This window comes from Parasteatoda tepidariorum, chromosome 10, assembly GCF_043381705.1.
Source record: "Parasteatoda tepidariorum isolate YZ-2023 chromosome 10, CAS_Ptep_4.0, whole genome shotgun sequence".
Lineage (NCBI taxonomy): Eukaryota > Metazoa > Arthropoda > Arachnida > Araneae > Theridiidae > Parasteatoda > Parasteatoda tepidariorum.
In genome coordinates this window covers 11,732,441-11,760,287 of record NC_092213.1, presented here as the reverse complement: position 1 = coordinate 11,760,287, position 27,847 = coordinate 11,732,441, and the positions used below count along the sequence as shown (strand labels likewise).

General features: G+C 30.7%; 1 long non-coding RNA gene across 1 annotated transcript; it reads left to right on the top strand.

The window, feature by feature from the left end:
* Positions 1-298: 298 nt before the first annotated feature.
* On the top strand, positions 299-27,847 carry LOC139426776 (uncharacterized). The gene is made up of 2 exons (XR_011637987.1): positions 299-439; positions 26,985-27,847. It is a non-coding gene; the product is annotated as an uncharacterized lncRNA (long non-coding RNA).

Genomic DNA, 27,847 nt, shown 5'->3' with positions numbered 1-27,847 from the left:
TTCACGGGTGAAAGTCGACATTCTCTAGGTGTCTATCATTCACGGAAACATCTAAGTTAAATAGATTTTGCGCATCAAAACAGGATGTAAACTAACGTCGAACACCCAAAACAGAGGCGGTGGCAATGTTTTAATGTAGAGAGATAATTTTTTTAAAATGAAAAAAAGAAATTGCTCTATTTTATTTGATATAATCATTCCTATCAAAATGTGCGTTAAAGAAGAACATTTTAAAACTGTTTGTTCATCTGCAACAAGATTTATTCATCCAGTTCATACCAGTTGTTTCCATTAACATGTGCGGACTATTAACGTTCAAACAGTGTATCACTTTCTGCGATGGGTGTTTGTTATTCATGTTCAATTTCTTTTGAAGTCAAAAAAACATTTGTGCCTGTCGATGCAGTTGTGCAAATCGCATTTGTTAGTATGATTCATTGTAAGAAAACTCAACATATGACTCACTTTTTCTTTTTAGATTACTAAGTTGTAACTTAAAAACATTTTCTTGATATTTATATTACTATTTAATTAGTCTTCTTGGGGTTAATAAAACAGATTTTTTGCCCTAATCGGAAAAGTTAACGAACAGTTAAATACTAAGAGTGATGATTATAGATTATATTACTGTAGGATAGTGGTCTTCACGACGCGTTAATATATAAATAGCATAATAAATAAAAACATGAAGAAAATTAAGAAAAACAATAAGTTTTATTTATTGCGCATAAGCTGCAAGTAAATAGAACTCATAAAATAAGTTCGAAATGTAGAGAAAACAACAAAAAAATTACAGAACAGTGAAAAAAAGGGGAGAAAAGAAAAATAATAATAAAAATAAAAATAACAAAAAAACCGGATTTTTTTTTTTTTTTCTTTAAATGCGGAAAATAAAAGATAGAATCTTTAATCAGCTCACACGATTATATCCGCAAAAAAGAGTGCTTTCTTATACTATTTTCTAATTCTAATTTCTCACACAATTGTATTGATATATTTTGCTTTGGCTACATTGATGCAATATTAGAAAGCACTCTCTTTTGCGGATGTATATATATATATATATACAGAGAGAGAAACATTAACAGTCTGAAGATTTTTTATGCTTATTATTTATTATTCATTTTGGGGATACCACTCCCTGACCGTTGCCACTTGCTGATCCCCTAAATGGCACGCGCTTCACGACCTGAGCTTGCTTTGCTCTGTCCCATTTCACCTCTCCGACCTGCACAGTGGGACAGAAATCATTTTTCGCGGCAAATACTCAAAGAATTAAAGTAGATTATAACTCATTTTTGGATGATATTTTTACAATAAATCATCAAAAGGAATATCTTGGTTAACCTGATTTCGTGATTTATTGCATAAAAATATTGAATGAGGTTTCACTTTCATAAAAAATAAAATTATTATTTTTAGGAAAGTAATTTTAAATGGCGCATAACGAAATTTCAACAAAATCGGTTGAATAATTTTTGAGAATTCCAAATTTAAATTTGCGTATTTTTAAATATTGATAATAGAATTAACATTAAGGGGCCAAACATTTTGACCACTTACTTGACATAACTTTTGGGACCATATTTTCTAGATTGTGAGGGCGCTTCCAATTTTTTAATTTAAATAAATAATTTGAAAGAAAGTGTATGTTCATTAAGAGAAAATACGTTTTTGCTGCTGATTTCGCAAATTAAAATATCTTCGGCACTAATTAATTAGCATATTTAAGGTAAGTACCTCGAACCATTAAGATGAAATCTTAAATCGTGAAAATCCGATCATTAGATCAAATGTAACTCAGAATTTTCTTTTTTCGTGCACTGTACGATTTTATAATTTTTATTTATTTTATGATGACAACTAAAGAACTCTATGTCCCCTTTGCTAATTAAGGAAACATAGCGCGTGATTTTTCTGGCCAATAAGAACGAGCAAAGAACAGTAAGAATCAGTTTTAGACCATTTTATCTTTCGTATGCTATAGGGAGAAACCAACTTTTTCTTTGATGTTTGGAACTTTCATGGCGGCAAATTTGACAGTTGAGGAAGACACATGTGGAACGAACAGAAATAAATTCTTTAGTCAACAAAAACTTAGTAACAGATGTCCATGGAAATATGCAACGTTTTCTATACATTAAATATAAAAAGTATGACACACTATTTTATCAATAAACTTTCTAATTGATTCGGTGTACAAAATTTTATGTTTGTAGACTGTATTAATATTTTTTTATGGAAAAAAAAACATACTTAGATTTATAAGTAAAGCAGCGGTTCCCAAGTGGCGTTTCGGGGAACTAGAATGTAGAGGAATTAGCAACGGTGTTAATTAGCTGGAGTTAGTTTTTGAGTTGTTGCTGCGTTTTACATTTTAAGTGAATGTGTATATTTCTGTATTTTATTAATTTGAATGTGAATTTCTTTTTTATTCTGAAAGAATGACATTTTTTCAAGGTAATCACAGCTAAAGGTAACATATTAGCATTACTTAGCATATGACAGCCTAATTACTCATTTTCTAATGTTTTTTTTTTCTTTAAAATATTGTTTTTATTGATTGATTTGAAAAAATTTTCGAGTTAAAAATAATAATATTTTGAACACACCTAATAAGATATTTTTGCTAAATAATAACACTAGGAAACAACTTTTGTTTTCCATTGCTTGAGATTTATTTACAAATCTTAGAAAATTTCAAATCGCTGATGTAAAAAATATATAGGTTTCTCAGCTACATTTTTTTTAAATGACATTTTCAGTCTATTTTTTGTCGAAATGTACAAGAAAAACGTTCACAGGGAGGTCATGTTGCAACAAACGTCTAGGGGATTTAAGAAGTCTCATCAGGATTGAAATTACATAGGAATCCTTGTCCGGAAATATCGTCATACGCCACTAGGGATGCTTCCTTATTATAAACAGTTTTTTCGAGTACTTTTGAGCAGGACATAATAAGAAAGCTCCCCTAGCCCCGTACGACAACATTTCCAGGCATGGGTTTCTATGCAATTTTAATGCCGATGATGTGCCTGGAATTTTCGACGCAATATTTACGCGAGACCCCGTCATATATAAAGTTTTAAAATTGTACATTTCGACAATAAATAGAGTATAAATGCCATTTAAAAAAAATCAGTAGCTTTAGCAGAGAATGTAACTAGAGGAATGTATCTAGGGGAATGTATCTAATGTATCTTCGATAGACATAATGTAAACCGATCTCCCAAGGCTTGGTGCAGTCCTTGTGAATTAAGGAAAAGGCAACATTTAGGGGCTCAGCAGCAGAGGTTTTTGAAACGGAATTTCACCCTCTTCTCCTTTTAACCACTTCTGGGGATGGGGGAGGGGAGATTTAATTTTTCCCTTTTTGTTTATTGTTGGTTTATTCTGCATTTGTGAACTATTTATAAACAGTACTGCACAGTATAAACAGTACCAAACATATTTTGAGATAGAAAGAATGAATAAAATGGAAGTAGGCGGGAGACAGCGTTCGCAACCATACATGTAGAGTTGAGTTGTCTTTCAGCCAGTTCGCAGGTGACGTACTTCCCGAATGTCACATTGCTCCTTACGCAGAAGCGCAAAGAATTTATAAGAAATGAGTGTGTTACTCGTTATTTTTTTTTTTTGGTGGGGAGAGTATAGCATACCGCACCGGGCAGTTAGCCAAAGATGCCAGAAATCTCAACCTTAATCACTGTAATTTCTCCATCCGAGACGCAAATGCAATTGCCAAATCTAAACTAAGAGAAAAACCAATTCCAGCGAAACACATGATTTGTAATATAAATGCCGATAGATCCACTATAGTCAGGCTGAGAACCAATCACCACAGAGGCATGAAGATCGACAGAGAGGGCGGGAAAATATAGGAATTGTGGAAACTGCCCAGATACGCAGCTGACACCATGCCACGTCTTTGAGTGTCCAGCAATGAGTGCTAATCTGAGAGAGATAGGAGTCTTGCCGTCATTGATAGACCTTTAGGACGATAACATCAAGTAAATCGCAGAATCAGTAATCAAGACGCATGGAAACATTTGATTCGGCTATGTCATAGACACGACAACAAAAAAAAAAACAGGCAGTTTTCCACGTTAGTGACACATTCGATGAGCTGAACTTTTCCTTTTTGTAATCTTTGGCCCGCCGGACAGGTGGCGAGCGGTCAGCGTGTCGAGACCAATGGTTGTGGGTTGAATCCCGATCGATCATGGATGTTTCTTTCTGCGTGTGTTCTTCTCCATTGTGTGAATGTGGCCCATCCTATAAACGGTTATCTGTGACTTGGGTAATGTTGCTCGCCTCCGCGACTTAGGCAAAGAATATAGAGGGACTGGGGCTATATTCCTTGACTTAGGCTCACGTGTGCCCACTGGGTAACGTTAAATGAGCAACACTTCCGGCATTTTCCAAGGTTAAGAACGAATGCTCAGTGCCTGTCGTAAAAAAAAAAAAAATAATAATCTTCGGCTTTAGAGAGCAAAACTAATTTCAGATATCAAATCCTCGCAGCCGAATCAGGAAAGGTTAAGTATTTGTATAAATTCAACACGAAATTTGTTCCCTATTGTAATCAATTATAAATCACTTTTCACTCCTTGCATTTCAACCGATTTGGAAGCTGAACTTTTTTTTTTTCCATAGGTTTTCCAGATGAATGAGCAATAATTTCTTAGCTCTGAAATGTACTAAAAATTATTTGGGCGAAAATACCAAGTGCTAAAATTTTAAACCACAAAAAAAAGAAGGAAAAAAAATAAATAAAAAAAAGAAAAAAAATTGTGATCTCACTATTATCACTGGTTACCCATTGGTTAAAAAATTTTTTTCTTCCAGGATTGATTTTTCATAAACGTCACAACAATTCAAGTCATAGGTTTCAAAAATTACAATCAATTGATGTTCGTCTTCTTGTTATCCACTGGGATGGATTTGTTTTCAGTTTCAACCTATATACATTACTTAAGACGAGGCAATACAGTAAATCACCCAGCAATACAGTAATTAAGAATAAGTTAATTATAAAAAGAACATAAAAATAAACTCACCAACTTAATCAAACTTATTACTAATATTGCTGAATGCACTTAGTTCTGATCAAATTTAACCAATATCATAAAATATTCTTTGAAATATAAGTTCCTTAAAAAATATTAGAAACAAATAACTTTATGCACAGCGAAGAGCGCATAGTTCTGACTAAATTTAAGCAAGATCAGGGTAAACTTTTAAATTATAATTATAAAGATTTAAAGTTCTTAAATATTAGTAGAAACAAATAACTTTATGAACGGTAAGGAACACATAGTTCCTTTTAAATTTAAGCAATTCCATGGTACATTACCGAAATTAATATTAAGCACCAAAAAAACCCTTGGAAGTAATTATTATTTGTATGAAGGTCCAAAACATGTTTGTGAGTATCACATGTAAAAGTCTCCAAAGGTTGTATTCAGCTATTTATTTTTGACAAGCGTTTAAAATTCTTTGCCATTTTTTTAAAGAACTAACACCCGTACCATCGCCATACGAAGCCAACATTAAAGTTTCAGGACGTGCTGTATGTTTTCGTTAGACAAAGAACAAGAGGTCTTGCCTATTTGAGTATTCACAACCATTCTTTTGGCGCCCAACCCATTGAATTTGGCGGAAGAACTAACCAAATCATTGAGGATCCTTGAACAACCTTGGCATCGTGCTGGACCCTCGACCCGACCTTCCCCTTTCCAACCAGCCGGAACTATGGCTGAAGCTTATTATACAGCGTCAAAGGGTGTCACTGACATCATATAGATTAACTGGATACCGACCTCAGTATATACGTGTATATATATAAAAAAAGGAATTAAGAATGGAATAATTTTACCGAAAATGAATAATTTCTTGAAAGCTGTCAGTTCCGTGTTGATTTCCTATTTACACAGCTTACAAGGATAATGACTAAGTTTTATGATCATTTACTTTACCATAGCTGCTTGTATTTGTACAAATACAAGCATACAGAAAAAAATAAAATCAGCTGTTTTTTAGATTTTTTTAAAAAAAAATTACGAAATAGGCAGTTATATCCAATAAAACAGATTTTTATTTCTGAGGAGTTCTATTCCCTTTTTTCCTAATGGTATTTTTTTTAATTGCCGTAGTTGAACAGTCGACCCAATTTCTAATGTTCAATTCCGTATCCTGCAACATCTAACTTCTCTATTTCTGTCCTCTCTTTCTCCTTTCTTCCACTTTTGGTATGAACTCAAGCGCGAGCTTATAAAATGAAGATTTCGAGAGGGAGATAAATTCCCTTTCCTACTACAATGGATAACGATTCACTATTTTAAGCAAAACACCTGAGAACAAATGTTGAAAAACAGCTCTTAAAATTGCAATAGCTTTCGAACAAAATTATAATGAAACAGGTCGTGTAGCCAAATCTTTCAACAAAAAATAAGCACCTTTTATGTACTTTTAAGCACTCAAAAAATATTTTTAAGCACTACATGCATTAATAAAATGTAAAATAATTTTCAAAGACTTTACATGATCATGATAAAATAACTAGTTTCTGGCAAAGGACTCTTTTTCTTGATTATATTAGCCATTATAAAATGATCAAGAGATTTTTCGGTTTGATATCAGAGAACGGAAAATGAAGTCTGAAATTGAGAATATTTTGCAAAATGCAGCAGAGTTGCACATGAGAGTGCAATAATCTCACCGAATCCAGCTCAGCATATAGCCACATACGGACTCGCAAGTATTTCATCAAACTTGTAAAATGATTGGCGCTTTCATATGCTATGGACCGACGGTACGCCGAAATAGATTGTGGTTCAATGAATTATAAAAACGTTGAATAGAACAATGTGAAAAGCAGGCTTTTGCATAATACGTGGCAAAAATCGGCGTGATAAAGAAAAGAAAAAGCTCATTTTCGAAAAGCGAAAATTAAGCATTTTTTTAAAAACACTCAATGGAAAAAGCACCATTAAAGGGTTTTTAAATAACGTAAATCAAAAATAAACATATCCCCGCCATCTCATCAAATTTCAGCTTTATTATTGCGTTTCTGTCTGCTGCGGAGCAACCGCATGGTATTCTTTGCTAAAAGTTTAATATTTAATTATTCTAGCAGCGCAGCAAAACAAAATGTAGCGTAAAATTGAGCACCCAAAACAGCTGTATCTGCTCTTAGGTTTCTTTTTTTCTTATAGAAAGCAAAACAAAATGTAACGTAAAATTGAACACCCCAAACAACTGCAGCTGCTCTTACGGTTTTTCATAGAAATCAAAACAAAATGTAACGTAAAATTGAGCACCCAAATCAGTTGTAGCTGCTCTTACGGTTTTTCCTAGAAAGAGAAATTGTATGAACTTTACATCAATATAATTATTGCATAAATGCATGAAAACTTTATATACTGCAACTTCAATAAATCCGTTTCCATTTTATGTTTATGATTGGCGATGTTAGAGAAATATTTAATGTGGGTGTATTTGCTTTTCTTAATTCTTCTCTTTCGTTATTAATTAAATTTTTTTCGATGCATTTTGCAAAATCTTAAATTGCCTTTGTTCGCCAGGATTTAAAAGGTCATGACCTTAAGTTATATTGCAGTAGAACAAATCATTAGATCAAGTTTTAAATAAATTTTTTCAGTTTATAAGATTTTACGTTTTCTTCGAAGTAAACATTAACACCTACAATTCAACATATTACCACGAATGCAATGTGAATTATTGCCCAATGAGAACGAAATCTATACAGAATCTTGCCTAAATAATAAAACAACAGGTATGAGGTAATTACTATTTCTTTATATAAATATATCTTACATAAGAAAGTGACAGAAAACCATTTAAATTAAATAGTGTGAAGTAATCTAGGTCACGAAGAGCGTAGGTCAATTTGAAAGAAAACCACCTCATAGAATAGTTACGTATTTATTCCAAATAAAAACAAAGCATATAGGATTGGTTAAAATCATAAATAATACGGAAATATAGTCTTACCAGTCACGAAGTAAGCGTATTCCAAGAATCAGACGATTGGAACGAATTGCTGCTGCCTGGTCTATTTTCTAAGAATTTTTAAAACTCAATTTCCCGGTTTCTTTCTACCTTTCTTTAGAGTAAACGTTAAAAAAAAGAGCAAGGGTTGAAAGAATTATTAAACAAAGAAAATAAATTTTTTTTTCTTTTTAAATTTTTACATTAAAAACTAAATTTTGTGATTTATGACTCGGAAGAAAAAACAAATGAATCTAAAAGTAAGTATAGAGATTGTATAAATGTCATAGAAAGCAAATTTATGAATCTACAAACTATTTATAAAAAAAATATTTAAAAAAAAATTTAAAACTAACATAATAAGAATTAAGAACAGAACAGAGAAAATTATGATCGATATTATTGCGATCATTGGTTACCCTTTGATGAAATATTTTTCTTCTTCTTTCTTTGTAGACTTTGTAGACTTCTTACCGTCCAATGGGCTGGATTGGTTTTCGATTATGAACAAAATACGATGTTTAAAACGTCACAAAATTCTTTTCATTCTTAAAGATTCATATATTTATAAAAATCACAGCAAGACAGTGATTGCGTATAAGTTTATCTCAAAAGAACATGAAAATGATTTAAATTAATATTATGCCAAACTATTAAAAATACTCGCTGTTGAAAGTAATAAGAAAATCCTCAGTCTGGAAAACAACTGGATTACTGCAAGTAACGTCATCCTAGGTAAAACTAGAGCCCCTGAACTAGTATAGGATCCTTTGGTAAATTGTGGCATTTGTGTATTCAGAAGCCAATCAGATTGAACGCATACGTGTGAGTTAGTCTATTTTGTTCCAGACAGTTTGCAGTAAGGTCAACAAAATAAAAACTAATTGCAAATAACCTTATGGGATTTATTTTATTTTATTTTATTTTATTTTATTACCGTCATTAAACAGCCGACCCAATTTTCGGGGTTACGAGTACCAATGTTCAATTCGGTAGCCTTGTAATTTTGAACCATATACAGAAGGCAAGGGAACTCATGGATCAAGTATTGGATGAAATTTTCTTCCTTGGAGGACTTTTTGATGGAACTAACCCGCATTTGCTTTACATGGAGAGGAAGACCACGAGAACCTCACATGGTTAACCCAACGGCAAGGGGACTCTTACCCATGATCCGTCTACCACTGAGGATATTTCACGTCAGCACTGTGATCGGTGCAAGCCGGATGCGAAACTTGTATCGACCGGCCATAGCTGGGATTCGAACCCGGTTCACCTCATTGGAACGAGAATGCTCTACATGAGATACATGTAAAAATAACACGAAGTGAAAGTGAGAAGACCTCAAATCAACGCTCGCTGCTTAAGTCCGCGAGAATTCGCCTCCAAACCTCCCCGCAATATTAAATACTTAGCAGTTCTATTGTTAATATAAATGAAACATACCACTAAATAATATTCTTATAGTATTTTTTTGAAATGTTGACGGTTGATAGTTAAGGGTACCTTTTTTACACGACGAGTATATACTTCATACGTACTGAAATGGAGATTGTATCCTGACGAGTTAATACGACGTTAACTGGTTAATGTAAACTCATTACCGGGGCATGATTTCATTTTCCAAAATCAGTAGCAGAATTTTCTTGTATACTACTACAAGTATAATACTTGTATAATACTACTTGTATAATACTACAAGCAAAATCAGGATTCATACAAGCATTTTTTAAAGCTATCATATCGCAATACATTATGTGATGCAGAGAATTTAGCAATATGTGACTATATGTTGCTGTGTGACTTATAGCAATAAAATGACCATTGAATGCTAAACACTGAATAGTTGCAAGCACTCGATTGTACAGCATCAAAAAATTATTCCTCAAACTTGAAATTCACGCGTACAATAACATTACATTGGAATTTGGATGACCCTGTAAAAATGTCTTAAAAACGAAAAATAGCTAAAATAACTGCCGAGAGAAACGACCACAAAACAACTAGGATTATCCACGGAATAACCGTTAATCTTGCGTAGCAAAAATGAGTACTCAAATTCTAATTTTGGGTTCCGCAATATTATCGTATAAAAAGTACCGAAATGGAAAAATCATGCGGCTGTAGCAGTAAAAACGATTTGTAACTATGGAAAAAAAGATCGGAAAATAATTTGAATTGATTGATAATTTGAATTTGGAGAAGTGATAATTTGAATTTGGAGAAGTGAGAATTTGAATTTGGAGAAAGTGATAATTTGAATTTGGAGAAAGTGATAATTTGAATTTGGAGAAGTGATAATATGAATTTGGAGAAGTCATAATTTGAATTTGGAGAAAGTGATAATTTGAATTTGGAGAAGTGATAATTTGAATTTGGAGAAGTCATAATTTGAATTTGGAGAAGTCATAATTTGAATTTGGAGAAGTGAGAATTTGAATTTGGAGAAGTCATAATTTGAATTTGGAATAGTCATAATTTGAATTTGGAGAAAGTGATAATTTGAATTTGGAGTAGTCATAATTTGAATTTGGAGAAGTCATAATTTGAATTTGGAGAAGTGAGAATTTGAATTTGACGAAGTGTTAATTTGAAAATCACTAGAAAAAAAGACGACAATGATACACAATGAAAATCCAGACCATTAAAAATTACTAGTTATTTTTGCTATTGCTTTTTATCTGTAACTTGCATTCGGTTTCTTTTTTAACAATCAATTTGCTACTTGCTAGTCGACGAAATCGCGCCCGCCTACAGCAGTAATAAAAATAGCATTTTTTTTTTAGGCGAAAAAGTGTTATTTCATGCGACGACACTATCTTCGACGAACACAACCTTATAAAAGCTCTAAAAACCGATTCTTCTTCTGAAATGTGGGAGCGGCAAAAATATCAGTAATTTGGTAATTACTTCTCTAAACATACACTAACCTACCGCGGTGATCTGTCAAACTAAATGCATGAAACCCGGATATATGTCTAAATTTGTAGTCAGATTTCAACTATTTAATCATATGCAAAAGATATGTTTGTCAATGAGAATTATTTTGACGGTTAATTTAAAATAAACTGACGAAAGATAATGTCTTTTTTTAAAAAAAATTATTATTTATTTATTCAATTAATTTTCACTGCCGGATCTGGGAAGATCCTTTAAATACCTGTTATTTTTATGAAATACTTTTCTTGGATAGCTTCATGTTTCCTGTTAGGAGTTATAGTTATTTGTTTGCGAAATTCGTTATTTTTTTTATTTTTTTTTTAAACAACCAAGGCCACGTAGGGTGGTTACGTCTTTGGTGTGAGTATTCGTAAAGAATGCTTCGGTTTCTTTTTATTGTTCGAGACATAAAGTTTAGAAGAAGAGATAGTTGCCTTTATGTAACTAGTCAAACATATAATTTAATCTTGGAAATTGGAATTGCCGTCATTTATGAGTTTTTATGATCAAGCGTAGGAACGAGACGATTTTTTTTTAAAGTTTAAATGTTTAACTGCTCTTTAATACAATATTAAAGATTTACCTTATGGTTCGTTCTTGGATCAATGCCAGATTATTGAAAGTTTCTTATCATTACGCTTATGTCTGATCAATTGATTAAAAGTGTTTTTTATTTATTTATTTGTGTTTAAATTATTTATTGTTATTATGTATTTATTTCTATTATTTATCACAGTATATAAACTCATTTCTCTATTACCAATTCGGACATGAACCTAGAGATGTAAAAGTGACTCGTTCAATTTAATTCTTCTCTGCTTATTTCTTGTTTTTATTTCGTATTATATTAAATTTATAAAACTTTTTTTATTCAACAAGAAAAAGTATATTTTTGGGTTCAAAAAAATAAAAAAGATTCTGTTTAAGTGCTAAGCTTGACCTAACTCGATTATACTTGAACTTGATATTTTGTTAAACTTGACCTAGCAGTCGCGAATAACTTTTGAAAACTCACAGCAATTATGAAAATAGCATATTATTCGAAAAAAAGCATTATTTTATGTGACGACACACGACTGAGATTTAAAAAAAAACAGCTTTTTCTGAAGCACTTTTGCTAAAAATAATAAGAATGTCATTGTTTGAGAGTTATAAACTCAAAATGGAAAATATTAATTCAAAATATCTATGCTGTCTGTGATTTAAGGCTGTTTTTCTGAGCGTCCGTCGCACAATGAAATGATGCGTTTCTGCGAATATTAAGTTATTTTTATAACTGCTGTGAGTTAGCTGCTGTAACTCATGACTATTAATTCAAGTTTAGGCTATCTAAATTCAGCGCTGCCTACACTTATTTTGAAAATTGGCCCAAAACGTCACTATGGAGAAAAGCCACAATTTTGTGAAAATGAAAAGCGTTACTGTAGTTTGTCTACCACTACAAAAATACAATACCAATTCACTAGCATATAAGACATGTTAACTCGATTCTATATCGGAATACCTTTTCATAAATGAATGTTGACATGGTCGTAAACTACTATACCCACAGTGGCTTTTCTCTATACAGACGTTTCGCAGGGCCGGCTTATGCATGTCGCGGCCCCTAGGCAATGCTCGTCTCGGGCCCCCTCCCCTACCGTCTTCTTCCTAATTATTATATATCACAGTATATTATATATAGTATATTATCACATTATTCAATAAAAATATTGAATCAAACGAAAAGAATATAAGTAATTAATATATGCATTTAAAAAAATCCTACAATAAGCTTAAATATTAACTCTTCTAACTTTTTTTGTTACAAAATCGTTCAAGACATCCTGAAAGTTAACCTTTTCCAATACATCATTTTCAATTGCCATTATGGCCAATGAATTTAAACGGTTTTGAGACATAGTTGAACGAAGACAGTTTTTAATTAATTTCAATTCTCGGTGGCTAGTTCTTCCCCTTTGTGGTTCTGTATGAGAAGAAATTTAAGGAAACGTTCAGCCGAAGTGAAAATTCAATTGCACGAAGTGAAAATTCAACGATTACATTAAAAATGTTTCAAAAATGTTGTCTATGACACAATACAACGTATGTATTTAGCGGATCGGGGAATTCCCCAGTCATGCGACGAACGAACCAGTACTGCCAACCTTATTTTTACATACTCTTTGGTAGCTTGGCCATAGAATATACATACCTATGGTAGGTACCAGAACAGTAAGTGTGCATTCACAACGTAGAATTTTGCGCGTTTTTCAAGCGTGTTGTGTTAAAAAAGCTGCTCTTGCTGTATAGTCATCTGATTAGTCGGCGTTAAAATTACCGCGATAAAATTGCTTGCGATTATATTACTGCGTTATATATGAACTAACTACCATAATATTAATATCTAATTTGGAATGCGTTCAGAAATGTACTAAAATAGCGTCGATGTAATGTACAGAGCAAGACAATCGTCATTGAAATTGCGAATTAAATTCTTACTGTTTAAGAAACATTGTTAATTTTTTTTCTCTGTAGCACAGGGCCCCTGAGCGTGGCGGGGCCCCTAGGCAGTTGCCTACAGTGCCTAATGGATAAAACGGCCTTGACGTTTCGTTCCATTTTCGGAATAAGCATAGACAGCGCTGACTTTAGAGAGGCTACACTTGACCTAACAATCATAACAACTAACTGTAACAAACTCACAGCAGTTATAAAAATAGCACATTATTCGTGAAAAAGCATCTTTTCAAATGACGACCGAGCCTTAAAGAAAAGCATCCTTAAGTTGACCTGACGCTCAAGAATTGCAAACTCACAGCAATTATGAAAATAGCATGCTCACGGAATTAACCAATTGGAAACCGCTGACCTAGATGATAGTCAACCAAATTGATCAATAATTTTAAATTTTCTCAAATTTCTATGCAAATTTTAATCACAGCAGTAGTTGGTGCTGGTCAAAATAAAAAATTAAAAAAAGTATCAGTTTAAGTTCTTTGCACTTCACGCAAGGATACATTTACAATATTAGAAATATTTGAGCATTGGAACACACAAATAATTTAAATATAAAAAATTACTGAACTTTTTTGAAAATCGCCAATTTGGCGAGATTTTACCACCTAGATGTAAATTATCAAAACCAATGAATTATATTCAATTTTCGCAAGTTTTTATGATCGTTTAAAAGTCACGCGTTTTACAGATTAAAAAAATAGATCTCATATGCTTTTCATTTTCACAAAACTGTGGCTTATTATTTGAATTTCAATTTTCATTTTCATTTGAACGTTCAGTGCCATTTTCGTAATTAGCGTAGAACATGCTTGCTAAAAATATGCTTAAGTTGACCTGACGCTCAAAAATTGCAAACTCACAGCGATTATGAAAATAGCATGCTCACGGAATTAACCAATTGGAAACCACTGACCTAGATGACAGTCAACCAAATTGATGAATAATTTCAAATTTTTATGCAAATTTTAATTGCGGCCGTAGTTGGTGCTGGTCAAAATAAAAAATAAATAATAAAAAAAAGTATCAGTTTAAGTTCTTTACACTTCACGCAAGGCTACATTTACAATATTAGAAATATTTGCTCATTGGAACACTCAAATAATTTAAATGTAAAAAAAGTATTGAAACTTTTTTGAAAATAGCCAATTTGGCGAGAGTTTACCACCTAGATGCAAATTATCAAAATCAATGAATAATATTTAATTTTCGCAAGTTTTTATGATCGTTTAAACGTCACGTTTTTACAGATTAAAAAATTAGATCACATATGCTTTTTATTTTCGCAAAACCGTGGCTTATTTTTTGAATTTCAATTTTCATCTTCATTTTGTCGTTTAGTGCCATTTTCATAATTAGTGTAGAATGCGATTGCTAAAAATATGTTTAAGTTGACCTGATGGTCGAGAATTGTAAACTCAGAGCAGATATAAAAATAACATATTTACATGAAATCGTAATTTCATGTGACAATCGAGAAACAGCCTTAAATGTGGAGCTAAGTTTTAATTTTAAACAAACGAGGTATTGTTAATACATTTCATTACGTTGACTATTTGTTAATTATTTTTTTAAAAATTTTCGCCAGGAAATGTTCTTCCTAATTATTATCTGCTTATTTGAGTATCATATCATTTCGAACCCAGGGTTCAATACATTGCACAATAGTTGGTACAATTTTATCAAACAAAATATATTTTGAAATTATTTTTCTTGTTGGGTAAGCCTTTATAAAACTATTGTTTAAGTAAAAATACAATTGTATTTACCGTTGTTGGTCGAAGTTTTGTCGATGACAAAGAAAACTTATGTAAGAAAAATAGGAAACTGGCTTCGAGTGAACTTTTGAATAGTTTTATGCTGTATAAATATATTATTTGAATGAAGTGGAATTTGTTTCATGATTAAAAGATGAAAAATACACTGCAAATACATCGTACGATTTTCAAAAAATGATAAAAATTAAAATTTATCATTTTTTATATAAAAAATGCTTAAACATATTTAAAAAATAAGTAAGTTAAATTAATTAAATTTTTTAAATTTTTTTATTTTATTTATTTATGAGTTTGCTTTATTCTGAGCTACATATTTGTAGGTAAAGAATCGCATTTATGAGTTTCCTTTCTTCCAAGTTACATAGTTCTAAGAAAAAAATAGCATTTATGAGTTTGCTTTTTTTCTAAGCTACATATTTCTAAGTTAAAAATCGCATTTATGAGCTTACTTTTTTCTAAGCTACATATTTCCACGTAAAAAATGGCATTTATAAATTTACTGTCTTCAAAGCTACTTATTTCCAAGTAAATCGCATTCACGAGTTTACTTTCTTCTAAGCTACATATTTCTAAGTAAAAAATCAAATTTTCTGCCATTATTTAAATCTCGGGTCACAGGTGAACATATAAATATGCAAATCCACAAGTCGCAGAAAACCGCGTATTCTTCCTCAAAAACACTTTCCGCCTTTGCACCGGAAAGCATAAAATGATAAGTATTAAGAATAAAATTTCTCGATGAGCATTTTGTAACGATTTCTTCCTGTTTGACAGCTTCTTAACAGTTACGCCAACAAAGATGATATCAAGTGCCATATAACACGGACAGCGTGCAGACAATTGGCGCCGTGGCGAGCTTTCATCGAGAACAAAAAGAAATTGAAATAAATTCATTAAAAAAAATAACAGGAGAGAGGGTGGGTAGGAAGGAATCTTAAATAATTCACCTAAAAACCATGTGCCTTATTTAGGCATATAAAAGGAGCTGTGACCTTACCTGTTGCGTTGTTATGACATGTCATTAAAAAGTGTACTGCGATTTGGAATCCCTGTGGTGAGGCTTAAGCTTTGTAGAAAATGACTTTGTTTTTTTCCCGATGACAAAATGTTAAAAACATCAACTTAGGTGACTTACAGTTTCTCCACCACCCCCCAACTACAACAGGTATTGCGCAATTTGTAGCGACATTAAAATCACGATGGGGTAATGATAGATGTTTATCTTGTTTTTTTGCGCACTCAAGATTCAGGAAATAGGAACTGAGCAGTACTGGCATAATCTGCAAAACAAAAGTAATTATAATAATAAAATTGTTGTTTTTCGACATTCCAGATTTTGGGAATAGGAACTAACCATAGAGTTAATCAGCAATAGAAAGTAATTATAATAATAAAATTGTTGCTTTTCGACATTTTAGATTCCGGGAATAGGAACTGAACATAGTACAGGCATAATCCGCACAACAAAAGTAATTATAATAATAAAATTGTTGTTTTTCAACATTCTAGATTCCGGAAATAGAAACTGAGCATAGTGCAGGTATAATCTGCAAAACAAAAATAACTATAATAATAAAATTGTTGTTTTTCGACATTCTAGATTTTAGAAATAGGAACTAGCGATAGTGCAGGAATAATCCGCAATAGACAGTAATTATAATAATAAAGTTGTTGATTTTCGACTTTCCAGATTCCGGAAATAACTGATCATAGTAGGTATAATTTGCAAAATAAAAGTAATTATAATAATAAAATTGTTGTTTCTCGGCATTCTAGATTCCGGAAGTAGGAACTGAGCAGAACTGTTACAATCCACAAAATAAAAGTAACTATAACAATAAACAAAGCGTTATACCCTTAATAACTTTTTACCTAATTAACGGAATTCATAGAATTATTCATTGAATGTGAACACTATTTATAAATTATCACATTGGAGTCGCNTAGTACAGGGATTACAGATTATACCTGTATTATGCTCAGGTATAATCTGCAAAACAAAAAAAATTGTAATCATAAAATTGTTGTTTTTCGACATTCTAGATTCTGGAAATAGGAACTGAAATTATATCTGAGCATTATACCTAAGATTATACCTATTTTGCAGATTATACCTGAGCATAGTACAGGTATAATCTGCAAAACAAAAATAATTATAATAATAAAATTGTTGTTATTCGACATTCTAGATTCCGTAAATAGTAACTGAGCATAGTACAGGGATTACAGATTATACCTGTATTATGCTCAGGTATAATCTGCAAAACAAAAAAAATTGTAATCATAAAATTGTTGTTTTTCGACATTCTAGATTCTGGAAATAGGAACTGAAATTATATCTGAGCATTATACCTAAGATTATACCTATTTTGCAGATTATACCTGAGCATAGTACAGGTATAATCTGCAAAACAAAAATAATTATAATAATAAAGTTGTTGTTTTTCGATTTTCCAGATTCCGGAAATAACTGATCACAGTAGGTATAATTCGCAAAATAAAAGTAATTATAATAATAAAATTGTTATTTATCGACATTCTAGACTTGGGAAATGGGAACTAACCATAGTACAGGAATAATCCGCAAAAGAAAGTAATTATAATAATAAAGTTGTTGTTTTTCGACTTTCTAGATTCTGGAAATAACTGATCATAGTAGGTATAATTCGCAAAATAAAAGTAATTATAATAATAAAATTGTTGTTTTTCGACATTCTAGATTTTGGAAATAGGAACTAACGATAGTACAGGAATAATCCGCAATAGAAAGTAATTATAATAATAATATTGTTGTTTTTCGACTTTCCAGATTCCGGAAATAACTGATCATAATTCGCTAAATAAAAGTAATTATAATAATAAAATTGTTGTTTTTCGACATTCTAGATTCCGGAAATAGGAACTGAGCAGTACTGGTACAATCCGCGAAATAAAAATAATTATAACAATAAACAAAGCGTTATACCCTGAATAACTTCTTACCTAATTAACGGAATTCATAGAATTATTCATTGAATGTGAGCATTATTTATGAATTATCGCATTGGAGCCGTGATGGCTCAAGAAATAAAGCGTTCGCCTTCCAATGAGGTAACCCAGGTTCGAAACCTAGTGATGAATATGAATTCTGCACCCGGCTCACACCGACCACAGAGCTGACGGAAAATCTCAGTGGTTGACGTATCATGGGTTAGAGTCCCCTTGCCGTTAATCTAACTGTGGGAGTTTTCGTGGTTTTCCTCTCCATGAAACGCAAGTGTGGGTTAGTTCTATTGAAAAAGTCTTCCGAGAAGGCAAATTTTTCCCAATACTTGATCTCGGAGTTCCCGAGACTTCAAGATCGGGTTCAAAATTATAAGACTACGGAGTTCATTATTAGTAGTCTTAAACTTAAAATAATGTAACTCCTAAAATAATTTAAGTTAATTAAGCTCAAATATTTTAAATAAATACTAATTTAGTGCGATTATCTTTTAAGGAAAAGTTTTGTCATAAATCCCAAATAGGAATACTGAATACTGATAATGACAATAAAAGCAAGTATTTCAAACTCTGTTTTAAACTTTTTTTAAGATAATTTGAAATTCGTTCAAGTTCAGACATTGTCAATAATTATTAATTTAGTGCTATTATTCTTTAAGGAAAAACTTTATCATAAAACCCAAAAAGGAGCCCTATTTAATATGTTTAATAAAAAATTATAATACTGTTAATAACACTGAACGTGTTTCAAACCCTGGTAAAACTCTGTTGTTGCTGTTGATGTAGACTATTAAGGCAAGTATTACGATTGTTCTTGTTTTCCAGTGGCGCCATCTATGGCCAAGAGTTCGACTTTTGCTGCACCCATTTGTACCACTCGTTCATAGGGCGGAAGCCATTCATACATCCATTCATCCACAAATGCGTAATTTTGATTTGAACCAGAGAACAATCATCTCCAATTCAGTACCCCCAGAGGTATAATTTGGTATTGGAATATGGAGGACTTTGTGAACCGACAGGTTTAACGTGCACCAGTCAGCATTTACTACACAGGGAGTCTTCGACTGACTGGATTCGAACTCCCTTTCTCATGAACGTGAGTCCAGCGCCCTGCCAACTAGGCTAACCCGGTCCCAATGATGAAACTCCGTTTTAAACACTTTTAAAATAATTTGAAATAATTTGTCCAAGTTCAAGTCATTTTTAATAATTATTAATTTGGTGCCAATATCCTTTAAGGAAAAACTTTGCAAGGCATTCCAAAAAGGAGATTTAAAAAAAAAAAAAAAGAAGTCTGATTCTCAGCCTTGAGTAATAATAATGACACGTTTTTTCATCCGAACTAAATACCACTTTTAAAAAAAAGGAAAAAATTGTTTAGAAATATATATATATATATATATCTAGTGGATGATGATTTACGAAACATTGATCTCCAGAACTCAGCGGTATGGAATGAAGATCTAAATTGATTTCTCTACAGATTTCAAATACGTCATTTCAATTAGTATCGCAAAAAAATAGATACATAGAAGTGATCAGCGGGAGGTCATTTTCAGCCTGACATATTTCCGACAAATTTGATGGCATTGTTCGCCGTGAATCAAGAGGCACGGTACGTAAAAACCTCTGAACATCCTGCTAGTGATACTCAGTTTCTCAACTGTAAGTCTCGTTCTCAACATTGTAACGAACAAACTAGGAAATAAATTCGATTTTTTTATTTTTAAAGTGACTAGTATGATGGCACATTAGAGTACGTGCTCGGGTTTGAAAATATTTATCATGAACCGTTTATTATTTTTGATGATGGTGTAGCACTGCGGTGCTCAAACCTTTTTTTTTTTTCGTGTGTCCAAGGACCACATTTTATTTTTTTTAATACACTCTGGGTGGGCCACACTTTAATGATTAATCATTTGTTGCGTCAAAGTTTAGTAGTAAATGTAGAAATAAGTGGCGAAAAAAACTACAATTTGAAATTATAAATTTCGGTATTATAGACAAATCATGTTTTTAACAACCCAGAATCTTCTTTTATTCTTTTGTCAAAGAGGAAAATAAGTCAACCAATATATTCTAGCGATTCTCGAACTCTTTTTTTTTTCTCCACGATTAGGCCTCAGTTCATATTCGCTTCTCAATTCACAACTTAATTCACAACAATTAGAAATTGATTCTCATGTTAGGATTGAGGGAAGCTAAAATAGAGACATAAAAAATCGATACTAAAATAGATTACACGACCGGAAAAACTATTTTAACGTTTAACATTATAATCCTAATTATTACATATTAAAATGCACTAATGTATATTATTACCTTGTTAAGTACCAGCATTACATTAAATATTATTCCTTTAAATACAAAAAAAGAGTCAACTGATGGATAAACAATTGTCCAAACATGAGTTATATTAGTATATTTGCAACCATAATAATAATATAATCGAATAATAATATTAATAGCAAAATAAATAATTAAAGGATATACAAAATGTGTTACGATAGGATTAATAAAATAAGTAATAGCAGAACTGATAAAATTAAATAAGAAGAAGATTAAAAAATAAATAATGATATAATTGATAAAATAAATAGCAGGATCGGTTAAATAAAAATAATAGTGTTGATAAATTAATAACAATAGGATTGTTAAAATAAATAACAATAGAATTTTGAAAGTAAATAATAATGGGAAAAACAAATAATAATAATACCTTTGATAAAAATAAAAAACTGTTAGGACCGATTAAAAAAAGAGCTATTTTTCCAAGATTAAAAAAAATAAATAATGATATAATTGATAAAATAAATAGCAGGATCGGTTAAATGAAAATAATAGTGCGGATAAATTAATAACAATAGGATTGTTAAAATAAATAACAATAGAATTTTTAAAGTAAATAATAATGGGAAAAACAAATAATAATAATACCTTTGATAAAAATAAAAAACTGTTAGGACTGATTAAAAAAAGAGCTATTTTTCCAAGATTAAAAAAATAAATAATGATATAATTGATAAAATAAATGGCAGGATTGGTAAAATAAATAACAATAGAATTTTGAAAGTAAATAATAATGGGAAAAACAAATAATAATAATACCTTTGATAGAAATAAAAAACTGTAAGGACTGATTAAAAAAAGAGCTATTTTTCCATTGTTCATATTCATTTCTTAATCGGTTCACATTGCCTCAGTTCATATTCGCTTCTTCATCGGTTCACAATCTAGTTAGTCGTGGCTTAAGTACAAGTTACAATAGACTCTTATTTTAGGATTGAGCGAAGTTAAAATTGAGATGTAAAAAATCGATACTTGAGTCGTGTTTATGTGGCTAGAAAATCTATTTTAAAATGAACATTTTAATGCTCATTATCAAATAATAAAATATACTAATGTATATTAATACCTTACATAGCATCTGCCTTAAATTGAATAGTATTCCTTTAATTAGAAAAAAAATAAACTGCAGGATAAACAATTGTCCAAATATAAGAGTCAGATGAGTATATTTCCACCATAGTAACAATAATATAATCAAATAATAATATAACTATTAAAATAAACAATTACAGGATTATATAATACGTAACAGTAGGATTAATAAAACAAGTCATAGCAGAACTGATAAAATAAATAATGAAAAAAAAAATGGTAGAATTGATAAAATAAAAATTAATAGTAGAATTGATAAAATAAATAATAATTACTTTGATGAAATAAGATATAATAGTTTTGATGAGAAGAATTAGTAAAATAAGATATAATAGTTTTGAGAAAATAAAACAACAAATAATGTTTATAAAATCAACAATAATGGGAAAAATAAATAACAATACATATGATAAAATAAATACTGTTAAGTTTGATAAATAAAAAAGAACTATTTTTATCCATCGCTCGGCCTCAGTTCATATTCGCTTTTTAAACAATCACAACTTGTCGTGGCCAAAGGTCAATTTAAAGTTAAAACAGATTCTCGTTCTAGGATTGAGCAAAGCTAAAATAGAGACATAAGAAATTGATATTTAAATATTACTAATATTAATGCTATATTATATTAATCCTCTACTATATTATTGACCCCCGGTGGCTGTACGGTAGTGCTTCGCCCTGTCGTGCCACAGGTTATGGGTTCGATTCTCGGGCCGGGNTTTATAATATTAATGCTATATTATATTAATGCTATATTATATTAATGCTATATTATATTAATGCTATATTATATTAATGCTATATTATATTAATGCTATATAATATTAATACTCTAGTATATTATTACCTTTTGCAGTACCTGCCTTGTGTTAAATAGTATTCCTTTAAATACAGAAAAAAGTAAACTACGGTAAACTCCAAATTCCATTACCTAAAGAAAATATAGTTCCAATGCCCAGTTAAATTTTTTTTTTACGATTTTGAAACTATGCTAGCTGTAAATGGTTTAAAAAAAAAGAATAATTTTGAATTCATGGTTTTTTAACCATGCTAGTTTTAAACGGCTTCCAAACCGTATAGGTGAAAAATTTCCTTCCCCCTAAACTTAACGATTAATTGGATAGACTGACTGCTGCCACCTATTTTTTACCGTAATTTTTGAATGAAAATTCTAACAAATGTTTGCCGTAAAGTAGTTTGCTATTAGGGATGTTTCTCTGTTTTATTCTGCGTATTCTGTTTTTACGACCAAAATTCAAAAATAAATTCATACCATAATAAAAACTATGCATAAATTTAAAACAACCGTAACGGGTTAAAATTGTATCGTATTAAGTGAAAATTCCATCATTAGACAAAAAATTATTTAGGGTATTTCTTTTTTTTTTTTCAAATTTATTTTGCGTTCTGTGGATACGTTTAATACATTGGCATTAGCTTTCGTTAAAAAATAAAATTCATGTTAATACACAAAAGAATAACTGTACTAGTATAACTTCCTTTTCCAAACTATTTTACTAACTTTCCTAGTTAGAACTATTTATTTAATACTTTGCAAAGTTCAAACTACATATCAGTTTCATTCTCTAATCGACAGAAGAGCCATAAACTAATTATTTAAATTTCATTAGTTATGATTAGTTGATGTTGGTTACGACAGAACGTTAATTAGAAACTGCTAACGTAAATAGTTTATTCGTACAATAATTATTTTCCAGAATGGTAGATTCGTCGTTAAATTTCGCTTATTCCAATCCTGCAATTTATTTAAATTTATAAATTGCTTTTATTTTAACAGAAAAATAAAAGTAAATTCGTAAATTCTAAGTATAGATAATTTAAATTACCGGTGAAAATTACAGTAAAATGAAAATAAAATGAAAATATTCCTCAGCAGTTTGTCCGTCCAATTAACCGTAAAGTTTACAATATTTTACGGTTAAAATTTCTACGGTGAAATTTTTTTGTCTTTACAGTTTCAAAACCATTTTCAACTAGTACGGTTAAAAACAATGAATACAAAACTATACGTTTTAACCGTTTACAACGAGCATAGTATCAAAACCATAAGAAGAAATTTAACTGGAATATTGGTGATAAGCTTTTCTTAAAGTAATGGAATTTGGAGTTAGGATAGAGTTGAATTATGTTTTTCTACTGAACCATAGAATGTGATTTAATAAGTTTATCTAGTTGTTTAACTTATCGCAAGAGAGGGGGAATACTAGACATTTTTGTGTTTAAGATCTTTATGGCGATGCCATCTTTGCGTGAATGAGAGTATCGTTTTCTAATAGTCCAGGGTCACAAATAAGGGAGTGGGGGACACTGGAAACGCTTCATGTGTTGAAGAGAATTAGGAAATATTGTGGTGTCAACGCTGAGACTCGAACCCCGTTCTGACGATCACGAGATTGACAGATTAACCCTCTCGGCTATAGTATGTACCCAGCTGCAAAGAACTAAGTTTCTTCATTAGGTGGATCTAGTTGGTGCGAGAAAATTCTGGTTATTTAACCATATTTGGTGAAAGCAGTTAATAAATGGTTTTTTTCACAGTTAACAGTTTGAGTACGATCTTATTAATGGTTATTAGACTTTTTTTTTAGTATGGAAAATTGACAATTAAATAAATTACCGAACCATTTTTTCCGAAAAATTTCTTAACGTTTCCACGTTTTATGAAGCATAGCTCCAGCTAAAACATTGCCAACTAAATAGGGGTGTCATTAACATTTAGGTATAATAAACATTTTTTATGTTTCAATGATCAGATTTATTAAATTACATTAGTAAATATATTTTACAAATTAATTTTCAAAAAATGAAGAAAAAATAAACAGCTGATACATAGAATACATGCATTTTTTTAATTATTAGAACTCTTTAATTAGAAAGGAAGGTCACGATATCACATTAAATAGAAACCTGCTTGATTCCGTAATCGATGGAACCATGATTTCCTAAACTTGTTCTACAAATATATTTTGAGCAATGACATGTTTTAGGTCAATTACTTCGTGTAATTGATAAATATATCACTGTTCTTTCATTTTTTTTTCAACACCTCTCTCTTTTTTTTATTTTTTATCTTCAAGGATTAATCAAATAAATTCTTATTTGAGAACTGAAGAAAATGGCGTATTCATGTTCCATTCTTCTTTGAGTCCTATAATTAAAACCCATTAATATTTTATTGGTATTTAAATAATGATATGTTGTTAGTAAATGGAAGATTATTTTAATTTGAAATTAAAAGGGCTTATTAATTAATTAATTTTTTTGGAGATTTGGAAAATTTCTAAAGTTTCGAATATTAATACAATATACATTTTACTGGAAGTATACAAAATGACGACATTGTATGCAATACCTGGCGTTCTTTGACTAAGTGTGAAACATGAGAATTATTAATTACTCTGCTTAAATATTGTATACAATGGCAAAGGCTTTTTACGTTAAGTATGAAATATGAGAATTATTACATACTTTACCTAGACATTGTCTACGAAGACAAAGGCTCTGAAGGATGAACTATTATAATTATTACATACTTTACCTAGATATTGTATGTGTTACCGGCGAAGTTTGAAATCCGGCATTCTATAGAATGCCTAGACATTTTATATAACGCCTAAAACTTGCCGACAATGTATAAAACGATTTATCTTTCACACATTTCCTAGGCATTTTATAGAATGCCTAATTTGAAACCGGCAAAGTATAAAATGCATCTCCGATTCGTTTTTATCCGATCTGATTCGATCAAAAAAACATTTCAAAATTTCATCATCAGTTGAAGCTAATAATATAGGTAAAAACAAATTTTTGTTAGCATTTAAAAAAAAATGATAGCATTATTTCTTTAAAAACTAAACAACTCTCAAAATTTGATTAGATATTTCTGTCCATTTTTAATTGTGAAGCTTATTTTATAATATATCTTTTAACTGCTGAATTGAATCTTGCATAAAATTTAAAATTTCAACTGTAAAATTCCTAATTTTATTTCGATTAAGTTATTTTATTATTATTTTATTTTAAAAACCGTCATAAAGAGTAACATTTAAAAAAATCACATTATTTTTTTAAATTATCACGTGTAAACAGGACGGTTTTCTCATACTTTGCCTAAATAGCATTTGTCATTCTATGGAATGCCTAGGTATTATATACAATACCTAGGAAAAGTAATATGTAATACTTCTCATATCTCATACCTTGCCTAAAAACATCCGGCATTATATACAATGCCTTAGGCATTCTATACAATGCCGGTGTTTCATCATATTTGCAGATAACATATGAATTGATAAAGGCTCTTTATGCGAAGTAGGAAATATGAGAATTATTATTTACTTTACCTAGACCTCGTATACAAGGACAAACATTAATTTTTTAAAATAATTTAGGCAAAGCATGAAATATGAAAATTATTATATACTTTGCTTAGACATTCTATAATGCTAGTTAAGCAAAATATCAATCATGTGAATCACGAAAAAGAAACATCACATTTTTTTTTTAAGGAACAGATGAGAATTTATAGAACAGTACTTTCTTTTTTTAAAAAACCTTGCCATGGAATTGACGACAAATTTTTTCTAAATATTTTTGTTCAATAAATCAGTTTCTTTTAATGAGACACAAATTTAACTTTAATCAACTGATATAGAAAAAAAATATCACTGTAGGGAATACTGAGCAAAAAATTTGCAAAATGATATCATTTTTGATTTTTTTTTAAGAGGATGATTAGAAAAGACTATCATTTAAGTTTAAAATAATTCAAGTGTAAAAGGGTTAAAATAAACTCACTGACTGATAATTATTTATCTTAGCCAATTGTTACGAAACGTTCTTCAAGCTGTTGATTCCTATTGTTAAGGTACACGAGAATTCTGCCACCCACCATTCTATAAAAAATATTAAAAATTGCTTTCGAATTTAGCATAACTTACAAACTATCTGTGTAAAGAAATCGAAAAAATATTCGATATCTTATCTAAAAAGTATATATTAAAGTGAGATAAAGAAAATTTTTTTAAGGCAGACTTTTTTTTAATCGTTTTCCGATTATTTTTTATATTAATATTTTCATTTTCGAATTATAAAATACGATACTTTAACATTAAGCCTCAACAACTTATCTAGTTATTCATAAGCAATTCGCATAAAAAATAAGTAAATTTAAATTAAATGAGGTGAATATTGCAGAAAAATAATTCTTTACATTACTACTCACTATTTTGAAGATTTATTGAAAAAAATTGTGTGATTTTAGTTCTCGTTGATTGGTTTAATAAAAACTTCAAATACTTTTTTTTCTAGATCAAGCCATTTCAACAAATCTTCGACCATTCAACTAGATTGGCATTTCTCTTCCCTTATCTCCTAAACCGTAAGAACAAACAGATATATTTTTCAACATCATAAAAGAAATATTGACGGGGAGGAAAACAGTAACGTTGCAAAAGGAATGGATTTTCTTCTGCCGAGTATTTCATCCAAGGCTATTTCAGCTACTGTAAATCTTCAGTACGCCATTCATCTTCGCAAACGATAAGATATTAGATACCCATTGAGTGTTGCCATCGTCTAATTCACAAAAAAACCCAATTGTAATGCGGACTCCTTTGTCTTAAAGCAATGGCGGGCAGCAAACGATATTTATTACAGCATTTCGAATTCCCAGTATCTGAAAATGGAGCAATTATTCACTTTTGGAATGTTGGAAATTCTGATTTGTATGCTATTCCTGAAGTATAACCGTTGTATTTTAGGGTTTTAATCTTCTATAGAATTGTCACAATCTGACTTTGTTTCCATCGCATCATCAACGTAATGAGACTCAGTAACAGTTTGAGATTGGCTTTAAGATTAGCGACAGCATTGAAGTTCAAAGAACAATTTGGAAGGAAAAGAGTTGGTTCTGAAAAATGAAACGGTGGAAAGAAATAATTTTTCACTCTCTAAGTGTCATTGTTTTCTACTGGAATGTGAATATTACTCCCCGCGGACAGTGGTTGTGTCATTCGAAACTATTTTCCATCCTAAGGCATTTTGTACTGAAAATTATTTTGTCCCAAGGACATCTAAATCTCAACTTCTTGTGAAATAGTAAATGATTTTTTCCTTTCAAATAAGAGCGGTTCGTTATTTATGATTATTAGATAAAATTGTAGATTGAGGAT